The sequence below is a fragment of the Pinus tabuliformis genome, chromosome X, assembly GCF_031772625.1.
Source record: "Pinus tabuliformis cultivar Carrire ecotype Pingquan chromosome X, CPIR1, whole genome shotgun sequence".
NCBI lineage: Eukaryota > Viridiplantae > Streptophyta > Pinopsida > Pinales > Pinaceae > Pinus > Pinus tabuliformis.
In genome coordinates this window covers 1,076,382,214-1,076,398,431 of record NC_142308.1, presented here as the reverse complement: position 1 = coordinate 1,076,398,431, position 16,218 = coordinate 1,076,382,214, and the positions used below count along the sequence as shown (strand labels likewise).

Sequence of the window (16,218 nt, the reverse complement as noted above, 5' to 3'; positions counted from 1 at the left end):
ATAATGTTTATTTCAGACTATTATATTAACCCATTTATAAAAAGCTATCGAAATGTATCTTTGTCGATAAGTTTTAATCAAAATTTAATTCAGTCTTACATTATTGGAGTGATGAATTTTGTTTGTGTGTTATAGTAGCGGATTCATTATTCTTGCAACATTGTTTCGGGCTAACTAAAGGTTGGGTAACTGATACCTTAGGGTCACACCAAAAACCCAAGTGACGGAGGGAAAACAAAAGCTTAAATATTCATAGCTTAAATATTCATCCTCAATTTGGTCACTAATTTCATCTCTGAGCAAAATGCCGTCGCTGGAAAAATGTCGACAGGGGTTCCTGTTCATCACCAGAGGTCGACATCATCAAGCATAGACTTATCTTCGCCATATTCAATGGATCCCTTGCTTCTCATCCTAAAGCTTCCTTATAGTGCTCTCAGAGTACCCCGCATGCGCCTGAAGGTGCCATCCTTTTCGCTGCCCTCAACGATGATTGTCTTCTCCCTCATCTTGGCCACCTATTTCTGGGTGGTCTTCAGCTTCATCTACGATGTCATCGTCGAGTCACCGGGCATTGTGAGCGTGAAGGGTCCTGTCACAAACACAGAGTGAGGAGCGTCAAGGTCTCCTTTGCGGTGGCCAGGGTTTCTTCTTTGGCGATCACTTATATCATAAGTTATTCGTTCGCATCAAAATTCCATCTTATTTATGTTAATCGGGGTTATGAATAGCGAATCTAGACGTTTTAGGTCCATTGCTAGTTTAGTAGAACATCTGTATTGTTTTTTTGATTTTATGTTTAGTGTAACAGTTTTGGCCTTTTGAGTAATTAGTTGGCTTAATGGAAAGGCTTTGAAGTCTTTAAATGTTTTATTGCTAGGTTTTGAAATTCATTAATGATATGGTTTGAAATTTGTTAAATGCCAGGATTGACTTAGCAAAAGAGTTGTTACCCTCGTTTATGTTGATGCTAGGGTTGTATACTTCAATTTATTAGAATAGTTATATTAAGAGTTATGTGCCTAAATTGCAGATCAAGGAAAACAATCTTTTTTATTTTTTTCCAAAGAAAAAATCGGGACAAAAAGTTACAATACATGCAGCAAAAAAAACCATCTGTCAATGGCCAAAGCCGTGAGTAGTATGACCTCCAAATAATTTGTGTGTGATAAAAACCACCCTAAGATCAAACATCAAAATTGTTATGTCCACACAACGTGGGAGCAGAACTGATATATACTGATCTGTTCATAATAAGTCCTATCTAGCAGTGAATAAAAATCAACGGCTGACCTTTGTAACCGAAATATTTACATCAAAAAACCAACTATCTTACAAACTGTTAAAAAAAGGGTAGAGAAATATATTCTGTAGATTGACACAGAGGAGAAACACAAAGCATCACATATTATAAAAGAGTGGTGCTGGAAAATTTGGACTGTCCCATTCATATGTTCCGTGACCTGCTAATCGCTCATAGCCTTTCTAGTCCCTCACAAATTTGGCTCTTCTGGACCCTCGAACTTGGCTTGTGCAAATACAACAAATTTGGCAGATAGATAATGAACTCAGCCTCTGGAAATACACAATAAATTGGGAGCTAGTGTTTCAATCCTGTTGAAATTTCACATTCCGGAAACAAAAGATAAATCTTCCACTGCTAATCAATCACCTCAGGCTGGTAGGAAAGCAGCTCTGACACCACTGTAATATCCCTTTTTCAATATTCAATACTATTTCTGACAAATTCCTTCAAGATCTTTTCTCGTAAACATTCTGCAAATTAAATTGAAAATAAAACAAGGAATTTGCTGGAAATATATCTTTTTAAAATTATGAAAGGGCAGACCATTTGACTATCATATGTTTGATATTGATGGGTATTCCAGAAGGCATTATGTCTTCCTTGTTGGGTGGCAGAGTGCCCCCATTTATCTTTCTGGGGCAGATGGTGTGAAGCCCATGTAAGCAGTGTGTTTCTCTCTATCATTGTGTATTTACTATTTTCATATAATTTTTGTGGACACGATGAATATTTCCTTATTTTCCATTATCTTTGGGTTTATTCTGGAATCTGCTATATTCTCTGTTTTTGTGCAGTATAGATCATTTATTTTCTTTACAGTGAATTTGCTTGGAAATTTTTTGCTATTGCTTGTAATGTTGGCCTGAAAACTTATTTCAGGTAAAGAGCCATCTATTAGAGAGTTGCCGCTGATACCTTGTTCAACACAATTTTTCTGTGCAAATGTCATGTGACATGCCTCATGTTCATTCTTTTCCTCTACTTTCTTGTATAGAATGCAATGACGGAGAATCCCAGCCACCCATCTTAGAGTTCCCAGTGACAGATCACAGTGATTTCTTTGAGGTAAATTAGACAGAATTCAAAATAATTCATCATTAATTTTTCAGATATTAATAGTAAAAACAAATATAGTATGTTGTTCTCCATAATGTTTTCTCAAAAAGTTGAAGACTTTTTTTCATGCGTCAAGATGCAAATGCTGAATTTTCAAATACTGAATATTGCAATTTGTAACTTAAGAGAATGATCTTTTGTTGCCATTTTGTCTGGTCACAATGCTGAGAGCTCAGTGACACTGCTGAAGAGTTCCCTTTCAAGAAATTCAGAGAAGTATGAAGATGGAAAGCTGGATGTAAATGTCAGAACAATTAATGTTTCTACAAATGCATCTTCAACTGGGTCAGGGACTGGAACTCCTTCTGCCAGTAGTACACAGCAGATTTTGGTTTTTCCAGTCCTCGAAAGAAAACATCAGAATTTAATGTGGGTAAATCCATCTTTGATAAAATTCTTAATCCAAGCATTACACAACGCCCAGATTTTGCTCCTTATAGAATTGTCCTTGGTGATGTAAGGGAAAAGGTTTGTTACTCCATTGGTTCTGTTTCTTGTTTGCAAAGAATATGTTCATTTTGTCCAATATCTTGGGGCATCTATGTTTGGATGTTTTTATGTTTGTTTAGATCAGCTAATGTTTTGAATTGAATTTATCGTAGTTAGGATTAACGTTAAAATTTGAATCGTACCTTGTTCTCCTTTCAAATGTTTCATATCTAATGTGCGTCTGTTTATACACTTGTGCTTATAGCTTATCATTACACGTAGGCGGATTGAAGAGATCTTGGAGAGCATTCCCTGTGATTATGACCCTAATCAGTACTATGAAAATTCAGCACAACTTTTAGAACCTCTGATGCTTTGCTATGAATCAATGGTATTTCTAAAATTCTCTGTTTGGAGTGAGCATCTGCTTTTCCTGCCGCGGTGAAATGTGCATCATTAATTTAGTTCGTTTTCTGCAGCAATCATGTGGGTTAGATATCCTCGCTGATGGACGGTGGTTGACCTTATTCGGCGGGTTTCAACATTCGGAATGATATCGATGAAACTTGATCTGCGCCAGGTATTTATCATAAGTATGGTTCAAATGTTAAACTTCATAATTTGAACAATCGACTGTCAGATTTATCAAATTTTGGTGGATCAGGAATCTGGCAAAAGAAGCTAGAATTTCTTGTAATTGTGCTCAAAGGCAAGCGGCCCCTTGTTCCCAAACTATTGAGGTAATTTACTCCATGCTAGCATATAAATAGTTTGACATGTATGTTTATTATTATTATAGTATGTGCAAAATGTGCTGGTTGTATGATACTTTATAATTGCATTCTGTTTTATGTTAACCCGATTGAAAATTAAATGCCTATAGATGGTTGGGGATCAACAGTTTGCACAACTTCAGTTGGAATCATTGCAATGGCAAAAATGTGGGGAAGATGGAAGACATATTTTGACCATGAAAATTGTGACATCACAAGAGAAAGCAAGGATTGAGAGGAACCACTAACAAACCCTAAAACTTGCAATAAGAAAGGAGAAAACAACACTTGATAAAGAGTGAGCAAGTGCACTAGTTGTGAACCATAGATGCACTAGAGTAAAATACCATAAGAGTGCTATATAGAGATAACTGATCACAAATGTCACACCAAGATAGCGAGAGGGTGCAATAGTATATGGTGCCTGCAGGATACACTTTTAGAGAGAAAAACGGCTCACATTGATTATTTACAAATGACACTTAAGTGTGTATTTATAAACATCTCAAGAAATAGCATGCCCTCCCCATGGGGGCTTATGGAGCCACCTTAGATTGACTAGGTCAGCCTTAACATATGTTGCAGTAAACTTGGGAGCCCCTGTTAATTTTCCACTCTTCTATGCTAGTACAAGTTATCAAAAAAAGATTTACAGTATAATCCTTGTAGTATATGCGTAGATTAAAAATTACAATGCACTTCATTTAGGACCTGAGATTGGAGAAAACCGTTGAGCTGTATTGTCATCCTGGAATTCCCTTTTAGCGGGAGTGTTTTAAGTCAGGGAGGAACGAAGTTGCAGAGGTTGAAGAAGTTGTTTTGGAGTGAGCTAGAGGAGAATGTTTTTGAATTTCTGCTAGTCACACAACCTAGAGGCCTTTGAGTTGAGAGCCTAAAATTTGTCATGAACGTGGTGGATAAGATGTAGGTGTTGAATGGGAATGTCTAACAGCGTCTCGATCTAGGACTCCAAGCTTGAAATCCAGATTTGAAGAAGGCAATGGGAGGACTTGAGGTCTTTGAAGTCACCAGCCTAATGTTGTTGGGCTGACTCAGACTATCTTAGCTTGGTGAGCCATGAGACCTAAGGTGGCAGAGAGGAGGCCTTCAGAAAATGTAGGGAGATCAATGACAAGGGAGAAGCTTTGATTTCCTGGAGGGGGCAAGAGCCAAAATAGAGGATGTCGTGGGGAAACAACAAGACACTAACTTTTGAAGGGTGCCATAATTGTCTTTCCCATTAGGTTAGAAGCTCTCATTCTAAAATGACGGCACATCTAAACTAGGGGGGCCTCATTCTAAAATGATGGCACATTCAAACTAAGGGATCCTCCATTATTGAGAAAATCCAATGAAGAGCCAAAGGAATGCATGAGAAAGGTATAGGGGGGAGACTATAATGGGACAAGGTAATCACACTTGATAGGAGATAATAGAAGCACATGGAGCAAGGGTTATGAAGGGTATCCATGTGTGAGCCATGGGAAGAGGCAAAGAATGAGGAGAGAGCCATGAAGGGTTCAAGAGGGTGGAGCAACATCCATTGACAGTTAAATCACCTTCTTTTGCTTGTAGAGCCAAATTGGCTTGGAAATCAACTTGATTATTGTTTATCTAAAGGTTATGAAAAAATGAGAATCGAGGAAATGATGGAAGAGCTACATGAATTCGCTGGAACACTGAATTCAAATTGGCATTTGAGGGAGAAGAGCGCACTTGGATGTGTTGAATTGTGTTGTTGGAGTCTCCAACAATGGTGAGCTTTTGGATGTTGTGGGCTGCCTAGACTTTAGGGCACGCAGAGAATCAATTTTTCCTTTCACTCCCCTCCTTTTTAGTAATTTTGTGGAATTATTTTGGGTAGTGCCAAACATGGTCCATTAGACTAGACTCATGGATAATCCTAAAAATTAACTATAACACTTAATAATTCGCAGAAAACCATAGTGTCAAATTGCACCCAATAACCAAAATAAAAATGAAAAGGAGATAAAGGATCCAGTTCCATTTTGAAAAAGCAAAACACCTTGTATGAAGTTAGGTTCTATTGTAATTTCTAAAACATATGAGGCAAAACTCATCAAAGTTCAAAGAACAATAATCCTGTAATTAAATTTAAAAATGAAGAAACCTCTTCATATTTTGGTTGCGAATACAATGGCCTGAAACCTTGGCTCTCATCTATCATTACTGAAGATTCTAGCTCTGATGTTTGCTATACCCCCTCGACTCTCTTAGATAGTTGAATTGCCAATACCTTGGTGAACATTGAAATGGTTCAGTCTATTATTAATATTCAGGTTGTCATCTGTTATGTTGTCCTCCAGGTCTATGATTTTTCCATTTGTGAATTTTGCATCATTATCCTTTATGAGCTTCAGTAGAATTTTCCATTTAAACTCAATGTTCTTAAAAACCTTAGCTTCATTATGCCAATCCTCTTTGTTCAACTCCATTCATTGTCAATCCCCTACATTATCTTGTTGTTTTCTCCACCTTTTATAACCTTAGGCCACCTCACATGATACAATCTCTTCCTGGCAGCTGTATCATGGATGTGATGCCACCATGGCTTGGTGAGCTAACAAGTTTGAAGGAATTGTATATTTAACATGACTAGAGGTGCCAGTATTCCCATACATCCACATGTGTCATACATTCCCTTATTTTCTTTCAACATGGAGTGGTATGAATTCTCACTTAAATTTGCTTTAGTCCCAAATGATCTTAGTATTTACAAATCTGGTTCCTCATTTTATTGTACCATGTTGTTACATAGGAAAAAATTATTAAAATAATCTTTGCAACAAGACACCTAATTTCCTTTGAGAGATATTGAATACTCCAATCTTTGATACCCCATTTATCTAAAACCCAACTACTCGAGGGTAAAGTCTCTTTCAATATTGAGTGTATCATTTCCTTATTCAGTACTTAAGTTAGTCCCTGAATTGGAGCCTCAAATTCAGCGTTTGTTTGATATGCCAATGGAGAAAGCAAAAATGATACTATCATTGTGATGCATTATTACCTCATTATTCCCAGATCTTCCTGCTTGGACCCTAACTGCCCCATCAAGATTTAGTATGAACCAACTCTTAGGAGGTACCTCTCTAGGTAAGGGGTTTAGTTTGGTGGCAAATTGTATCAAGTTGTGGATGCATGTCTATATGTGCTCTTGTTTTGACTATTTTTAATTTTCTTTTTTTTCTTGACAAACTTTGTTGTTTTTTTGTGTACTTTGTTTTTAGTTTATTTCTACTATGTCTGATTTTCACATGTGGATTATTACTTATCTTTTTGTATGCCTATTCTAACATTTGGTGAGAATTTTTTGCTTGTCCCTTTGAAGAGGCAAAGTTCTGATCTGCATATGCTAAGTCTTTAAACTTATGGAATTGATAATCTTTGTAATTGAAGAGGAAAATAAAAAGTGTAGAATGTGAATAAAAATTGTAGCCATTGTGTGTACTTATATATCATTGTTTCAGAGTTCCATGCATTATGCAAAATCTACAAATAGATGGTTGCTCTTCAGACAAGCAATCTCGTGATTTTGCCTTCTTGAGTAGCCCATCATGAACAACTTTGTAAAATAATTCTATGTTGCGTGACAGGCTTCATTTGAAGTTTAACTCTTAGTTGCATTATGAGTAGACATTGTTGGGCCCCTAGCCAAGTTTTCTAGTTATTGTGTTTGACAGTATCTTCTCAAAATGTATAAAAATTGTTTAGAGACTACATCAGAATCTAGAGCATATTAGATTGGTTGCCTATAGAATATTCATAATTGTGCTTCTATTTGTATCAAACAAAGTGCTATGTTCTTCATTCATTTTAGATATTCGGCAGATAGTTGAAGCATAGTAAAATTTATTAACATTGAATGGTTTTTGGAGCAAATTTCATTTGGATATATTTTTGTGCATCAACAGTTTGCATGCAAATTTATTGATAAAATTGTGATTATTGAAGCACTGAATTTTCAAGATACGTAGATCCCTTGTAATTCTAGCACCTATTTCAAGATATAGTTGTTGCATGAGTTTGATAACGTTTCAACTATATTAACTTGGACTGGATTGTGTCCTACATGAGTTACACTACTTTTTGCTTACTATTTCTTCTCTTAAATAAATGAATATCCTTCTATATAAGTTTGGTGATTATAGGTTCCGCTCTAGTCTGTTGTTGAGAAAATATATTTTATTTTTATTTTGGCGCGGTTGATGAATGTTTGTAATCGCGACTGCTGGACGCTGAGACCATTTTGTGGATCTATCTCAGCTTTGAGTGGAAATTAGACAAGGAGTGTTTGGATTGGATTGAAGGAGATTAACATGAAGTAAGGAGTTACGAGCAAAGATGATATGAAAACAAATAAATTTTATTTTTATATTGTAAGGATTTCTTCTAGCAATGATTCTAAAAAATTTGGAATGACTCAGAATCCATCTTTAAAACGCTAACGTTTGCAGTCTTACCCATTGCAAAGGTATTTGTGATGTGTTTCCTTTGGTTCGTCATGGCTACAAAGTATGTCAACATTTTAAATCCGCTTCTCAATGGGTACTCTTCCTCTTTATCATTTTCTACTCATTGCATGTTGTAGCATGTTCATTTTTAGTGGGGGAAATAAAAAATTTGTATCACAATTACACATAATTACATTGGTGCCCAACGGAGGGTTCTACCAAGACCTTTATTCCATATTATCACTGGTTTACCTATCAAATATCACTGCTTAAAAGATTCTAACCATTTGAACACAAACCATTAGTTCCTTGAGGGTGTAGATGGATAGGCAAAGTCTAGTTAGACACATGAGCTATGCCACGAGGTCAAAGCCCAAGGGATTAGGGTGGGTGCATCCCCATAAGGTGGCTCTGGCTTGCTGGAAAGGGCCATGATAAAAAAATTGCATTTATCTTTGACTATCCATGCCAAGATCTGATTCCTAGGTGCCTTTGCTTCAAGAATTCCTAGATGAAATGTATAGTTTCCTTTCAAATGGCCCTTTCTTCAACTACCATCACCTTGACCAATGTGTTAGCACCAAATTTCTATTCAAAGCTTCATCTTGTTTAATTTCTTGGGGTATCATTGACAGACATGTAGAACTACAAGCCCCTTTGTGTCTAGAAACAGTCTAAAAAACCACTAAAAGTGGTTTCCTCTATACACTATGTTTCAAACTAGATCAATGACTGCACTATACATATTTTAGATTTCTTTTGCTGTTCTTTTCAAGATAGGCTAGGAAAATAGAGATAGGCAACAATATTTTTCCTCCGCCTAAAACAATGATAACTGTGCTTCCTATGCAATTTATTATGGTTGGTGGAGGAAAGTAGGCCTTTTGCCTTAAATAAGAGAGCCCTAACTTAACATGACTAGAGGTGCCGGTATTCACATACATCCACATGTGTCGCACATTCCCTTATTTTCTTTCAACATGGAGTAGTATGAATTCTCACTTAAATTTTCTTTAGTCCCAAATGATCTCAGTAGTTACATATCTGGTTCCTCATTTTATTGTACCATCTTGTTACATAGCAAAACCTTATTAAAATAATCTTTGCAACAATACACCTAATTTCCTTTGAGGGATCTTGAATACTCCAATCTCTGATACCCCATTTTTCTAAAACCTAACTACTGGAGGGTAAAGTCTCTTTCAATATTGAGTGTATCATTTCCTTATTCAGTACTTATGTTAGTCTTTGAATTGGAGCCTCAAATTCAGCTTTTGTTTGATATGCCAATGGAGAAAGAAAAAATGATACTATCATTGTGATGCATTATTACCTCATTATTCCCAGATCTTCCTGCTTGGACCTTAACTGCCCCATCAAGATTTAGTATGAACCAACTCTCAGGAGGTACCTCTCTAGGAAAGGGTTTAGTTTGGTGGCAAATTGTATCAAGTTGTGGATGCATGTCTATATGTGCTCTTGTTTTGACTATTTTTAATTTTCTTTTCTTTCTTGACAAACTTTGTTGTTTTTTGTGTACTTTGTTTTTAGTTTATTTCTACTATGTCTGATTTTCACAAAATTGGGAAGATCTGTGACACTACAAAGCATGATTGAATGGTAAGATAATCTGCTTCACATGTGGATTATTACTTATCTTTTTGTATGCATATTCTAACATTTGGTAAGAATTTTTTGCTTGTGCCTTTGAAGAGGCAAGGTTCTAATCTGCATATGCTAAGTCTCTAAACTTATGGAATTGATAATCTATGTAATTGAAGAGGAAAATAAAAAGTGTAGAAAGTGAATAAAAATTGTAGCCATTATGTGTGTACTTATATCATTGTTTCATAGTTCCATGCATTATGCAAAATCTACAAATAGATGGTTGCTCTTCAGACAAGTAATCTCGTGATTTAGCCTTCTTGAGTAGCCCATCATGAACAACTTTGTAAAATAATGCTACATTGCGTGACAGGTTTCATTTGCAGTTTAACTCTTAGTTGCATTATGAGTAGACATTATTGGGCCCCTGACCAAGTTTTCTAGTCACTGTCTTTGACAATATCTTCTCAAAATGTATAAAAATTGTTTAGAGACTACATCAGAATCTAGAGCATATTAGATTGGTTGCCTATAGAATATTCATAATTGTGCTTCTATTTGTATCAAACAGAGTGCTATGTTCTTCATTCATTTCAGATATTCGGTAGATAGTTGAAGGATAGTAAAATTTATTAACACTGAATGGTTTTTGGAGCAAATTTCATTTGGATATATTTTTGTGCATCAACAGTTTGCATGCAAATTTATTGATAAAATTGTGATTATTGAGGCATTGAATTTTCAAGATACCTAGATCCCTTGTAATTCTAGCACCTATTTCAAGATATAGTTGTTGCATGAGTTTGATAACTTTTCAACTATATCAACTTGGACTGGATTGTGTCCTACATGAGTTACACTACTTTTTGCTTACTATTTTTTCTTTTAAATAAATGAATATCCTTCTATATAAGTTTGGTGATTACAGGCTCCGCTTTGGTCTGTTGTTGAGAAAATATGTTTTATTTTCATTTTGGCGCGGTTGATGATTGTTTGTAATCGCGACTGCTGGAAGCTGAAACCATTATGTGGATCTGTCTAAGCTTTTAGTGGAATTTAGACAAGGAGTGTTTAGATTGGACTGAAGGATATTAACATGAAGTAAGGAGTTACGAGCAAAGCTGATATGAAAACAAATAAATTTTATTTTTATATTGTAAGGATTTCTTCCAGCAATGATTCTAAAAAATTTGGAACGACTCGGAATCCATCTTTAAAATGCTAACGTTTGCAGTCTTACCCATTGCAAAGGTATTTGTGATGTGTTTCCTTTGGTTCGTCATGGCTACAAAGTATGTCAACATTTTAACTCCCAGCAATTGCAAGCTTCTCAATGGGTAATCTTCCTCTTTATCTTTTTCTACTCATTGCATGTTGTAGCATGTTCATTTTTAGTGGGCGAAAAAAATTGTATCACAATTACACATAATTACATTGGTGCCTAGCAGAGGGTTCTACCAAGACCTTTATTCTGTATTATCATTGGTTTACCTATCAAAGACCACTGCCTAAAAGATTCTAACCATTTGAACACAAACCATTAGTTCCTTGAGGGTGTAGATGGATTGGCAAAGTCTAGTTAGACACATGAGCTATGCCACGAGGTCAAAACCCAAGGGAGTAGGGTGGGTGCATCCCCATAAGGTGGCTCTGGCTTGCTGGCAAGGGCCATGATAAAAAAAATGCATTTATCTTTTACTATCCATGCCAAGATCTGATCCTTAGGTGCCTTTGCTTCAAGAATTCCTAGATGAAATGTATATATTCCTTTCAAATGGCCCTTTCTTCAACTACCATCACCTTGACCAATGTGTTAGCACCAAATTTCTATTCAAAGCTTCATCTTGTTTAATTTCTTGGGGTATCGTTGGTGGACATGTTGAACTACAAGCCCTTTTGTGTCTAGTGTTAGTTCCAATTTTCGCAGCCTGTTTTGCACATGAGTTTTAGTGCAAATCACATAAGCATGTTCATCAGAAGCAGCGCGGGAAAAGCTTTCCAACAGTATATCACACTCCCAAGACCGACTCCCGAATCAGAAGATATGATCGAAATGAATGATTGATTCTTGGTTATGCATGTTTTGAGGTCAGTTGCTGCACATAGGGACAAGTTTACTACAAAATCAGTTTGGACAGGAATTTTACAAAAGTGAAAGAGGTTTTTGTCCATCACATACCAAATAACAAAAACCTCCTTCATTTTATGCACAAGTGTTACTATGTGGGAGATATACAATGATATTTGAAGTCTACATTAAAACAAAACAAATTTTGCAGTTATTTTATTGTTTTAGTCATTTTAGTGCGGTGCCATTTTACAAGAGATGGAAAGTAATTTTGAGAAACCCAAAGAGGTTTTTGCTAACCACGAGCCATATAACAAAAACCTCTTTCAGTTTATTCACATGTGTCGTGAATTGGAATATTTGACTAGATTTTTACAGCTCATTTTTACAGATTTAAATTTTTAATGATTTTCTGTTTTAGAGATGATTTAGCGGCACGGATTTCGAGAAACTGGAAACGAATTTCCAAAATCTGAGAGAGGTTTTTCTCCAACATGACCTTATATACAAAAATCTCGTTCAGTTTTGTAACAAGTGCTATGGTTCAGAGGATACGAGTTCATCTTTGACACCTAATTTCAGAAATTTGGCCCAAATTTAATGTCACTGATTATATTTTGAAGAAGATGGTTGAGCTCAAATCCCTTAGTACAGGGATGAGCAAATTGTATATATTTTATGAATTTCAGAGTGTAAGGTTTGGATTTTGGCAGCAGAGAGGGGTTGCTTGGGATTGTGTAAAGTTTTTCTTGAATATTATTTTAATGAAGCAGTTTCTGCCCTTTAGATCTGGGATCCATTATGGTGTTTAATGTGCAGCATGTTTTTCTTGTAAATTCATTTCCATGCTTTGTTTTTTCTGCTAATTTTGTTACAGCATTATCTAAGAGATGTGTTAGGAATTCATCTGTAATGATGCTTATTTCATGATGATTTTGCTGTTAGATGTAATGGTTCTCTTTGCAGAATTCATCCTGTGCTAGATGCTCTGTTTAGCAACCTCGTGTTTCTCTTTCGTCTAAAGTTGTTGCTGCAGATCCATCCCTTGTTTGATGCTTGCAGGGTAGCGGGCTTTCTCCCTTATTCTTCTTACATTCACAATCTTTATCTGGCTGAACATGGCACTTACTTTGCCCCAAGTATGCCGGCAGAAACTGGCATCGACCCCATAGCCCAATTGTTCCTGTTTCGACCCAAAACCTTTCAAACAAATCCCGCACTCCATAGCTAGCCTAAAATTTCATTTATTGTAGCCATATCTTGTTGGCAAAGAGAGAGCCCTCTCTGGTCTGGCAGGGCTAGATGCGAAACCTAAAGCTTGGTCTGTGGTTACCTCGGAATTGCCTTTTCTCAGCCTTGAGGCTAATTCTGAGTGATAACATATTGGCGCCGTTGCCGGGGACGAGGTGATAGATCTTCTCTGGAAAAGATCGTTCAAGTTGCAGATCTGGTTGTTGATGGTGGACAACAGTCAGACACATACGAAGGCTAAAATCATCTAACTGGCGACTCCATTGTTCAAAATCCCGAGTTTCAAAGTGCTGATGGTGGCTACACTGGCTAAATGAAGGACTCAGTTGTTGCTTCTATTTGTGCAAGGTATTAATGTATTGATTTTTCTAATCTTCCTGGTTTTCCTAATCAATTACCAAAGGATGCATACATTTTGAGTAATGGCCCTAAATTCAATGGGGAAGATCTGACTTTGACTCTAGAACATATAGAAAATTTTAAAACATTTGTGGAAATTCTTAGAGTTAAAAAGAAAGATGTCTTCATCAGATTGTTCTTTGATTCGTTTCAAGGCAAATGTAGAAGATGGATTGAAGGTTTTCCTATCAGATCTATTAAGTCATTCACAGATTTTTGGCATATCTTTCTTGAAACATGGATGGAGAAAGAGGTAGAATTCAAAATAGAGGTGCCCTCTATTCAAGGCTTTAGAGAATGGGAAGATATGTGCACAGACGATGAGGTTGATGAGAACTTTGCTTCATCTCTTTCTTCTTATCGGAAATCTTGTCGATGTAGCCATGAAGTTAAGCTCAATTTTTTGCAAGAGTTTGCCATCAAAATTGAAGGAGATCTAACTGAATTGGAAACCCAAATGCAGTCCCAAGATTTGGACTGTCGAGTCCTATTCTTTGGGGACCTTTTCCAGCAGAAGGAAGGAAAGGTAAGGCTGCCTATGGATGTTTGCATTGACATTTTGCAGCTGGAAGCATATGTTGAGGAGTTAGGGCATCAGACATGGTCTGGTTTCTATGATCCTGTTGTTGCATATATGGAGTATTTTTTTAGTTTGAATGACAAACCAGATTGTCTTTTACACAACCAGACTCATTTTGTGCATATATGGTTGTCAACATTTCCAATTGTGTCCTGGTTCGAGTACTTCTAAGCAGCATCCTTGTCACAGTTACTTGATTGGTTGATTTGGCATTACAAAATCACTTGATCTATTGATTTTGCATCAGAGTAGGGTAGGTTTGTGCATAAATAAGCTGCCCAGGGTAGCACTTTGCTTCCAGTGTTTGTTTATGTATAGGCTACAGTGTATTTATATTTTTGGATTGGTATGAGTTGTTTTGAGTTTGCAGCTGTTTGACCGTATTTCCCAATGGATGAGGCACTAATCTACAAGTTGCTAGAGATCTGAGGTTCTTGGCACCTCCAAGGAGCTGCCATCCCCGATGGCGCCACTGTTAGAGTCAGTCCTTTGACCTTCCTTCAGTGATCAAAATGGGCCTCTTACTATGTTTGGTTTGGTTAGATGTTTTGCACATGATCTTCAACGCAAAACATGTCACAAGTGTGTCCATTAGAAGCAGCTCGGAAAGAGCTTTCCAACGGTATATCATGCTCCAAAACCGGCTCTCGGATCAAAAGATATGACCGAATGAATGGTTGACTCCAAGGCCAGCCTCCCGTGCAGCAGTTCAGGTATTGAATGATCCAGAGGAAGCTAGGAGATGTCAGTGGCTGGTTTTGTGGCTAGATTGTGATAGAGAAGGAGAGAACATAGCATTTGAGGTCTATTGCTGTGCTGCTAATCCTCATCTCAACATATGGTGAGCTCGTTTCTCTACTTTGATTGAAAGAGATATTCTGTGCAAAGGGCACTGTACATTGCTGACAGTGATATTGCTGGTGAAAGATTACTTTACAGTTGTTGGTCTCATGGTTCTAGAGAGGAAATACTTGAAGATTTATAGATGTTCATTCAGTGGTTGCTGTCATCCTTACTTACATCTCTTCCAAGCTTTTCAATTCATCGGCCTGTGTCTATTTGCCTACCTAAAATGCTTTAGCAAAACAACGTTTATTTGAGCAACATGATCTGGAGTGTGGCCCTACGTGCAACACTTACACCTGGGAAACAAACATAACAACCGTATGAAGGAGCTGCAGTAGAAGATGGTCGGAAGCCAAGCATCTTTGACACTTTCACTCACAGGGAAGGGACTTCTCCGGATGGAAGTAATGGAGATGTAGCTGTTGATCAATACCATTGTTACAAGGGGGATATTGATTTAATGTCTGCGATGGGAGTAGATGCTTATAGATTTTCAATCTCATGGCCGAGGCTTATTCCTGGTGGTGAAGGACCCATCAATACAAAGGGTGTTGAGTACTATAATAACCTCATAAACACATGTTACATTGTACCCCTTTGATCTGCCCCAAGCTCTGCAAGATTCCTATGGAGGTTTCTTAAATCCACAGATTGTGGAGGATTTTAAAGGTTATGCAGATGTGTGTTTCAGAGAGTTTGGTGATCGAGTAAAATATTGGTCCACTTTCAATGAGCCCAATATATTTGCCACTGCAGGATATGATCAAGACTTTTTCCTACCTCAATGATGCTCCCAACCATTTGGAAATTGTATTGCTGGAAACTCAACTGTTGAGCCTTATATTGTTGGTCACCATGTTTTGCTATCACATATAGCTGCTGTGGAGCTGTACAGGAAAACCTATCAGGCAAAGTAGAAGGGATGGATTGGATTAATAATTTTAGTAAATTAGATGATACCTCTTACTAATAAATCCACAGATGTGGCTGCTACTCAAAGAGCAAATGATTTTATGGTGAGCTGGCTTTTAGATTCATTTGTTTCTGGAGACTATCCAGGGAACATGAGGAATATAGTGAGTTCTCGGTTACCTTCATTTACAAAAGAACAGGCTCAAAAGTTACAAGGGCGCACAATTTGGACATGTATTCAGGATTACAAAGAAAGAGGAACCAAAAGTACGGAAGAAGTTGAATACACAGTATATTGTTTTAGAAACAAGAAAGGATGGTGTCAAATTCACAAATGCAAAACTCAAACAGCTTGGGGAGCAGTACATGAAGTTGGTAGAGGCATATAATAGTACTCAAAGAGAACTCGTTAGCCGGTTAGTACAAACGGCAGCAACATTTACTGCAGTTTTTGAAGT

At 36.9% G+C, this 16,218-nt stretch overlaps 1 protein-coding gene across 2 annotated transcripts in view; it reads left to right on the top strand.

Annotated features, from left to right (window-relative positions):
• The first annotated feature begins 274 nt into the window (after positions 1-274).
• Positions 275-16,218, top strand: part of LOC149143555 (uncharacterized) — an 86,665-nt gene continuing 70,721 nt past the window's right edge. Inside the window, exons 1-5 of one of the 2 annotated variants that reach the window (XR_016264817.1) lie at positions 275-2,371; positions 2,599-2,791; positions 3,117-3,242; positions 3,331-3,431; positions 3,516-3,591. The gene's annotated coding sequence lies outside the window, so the exon portion shown is untranslated. Of the gene's footprint in view, positions 2,372-2,598; positions 2,891-3,116; positions 3,243-3,330; positions 3,432-3,515; positions 3,592-16,218 lie in introns of both variants that reach the window. The other variant, XM_089449588.1, reaches the window with a different exon arrangement.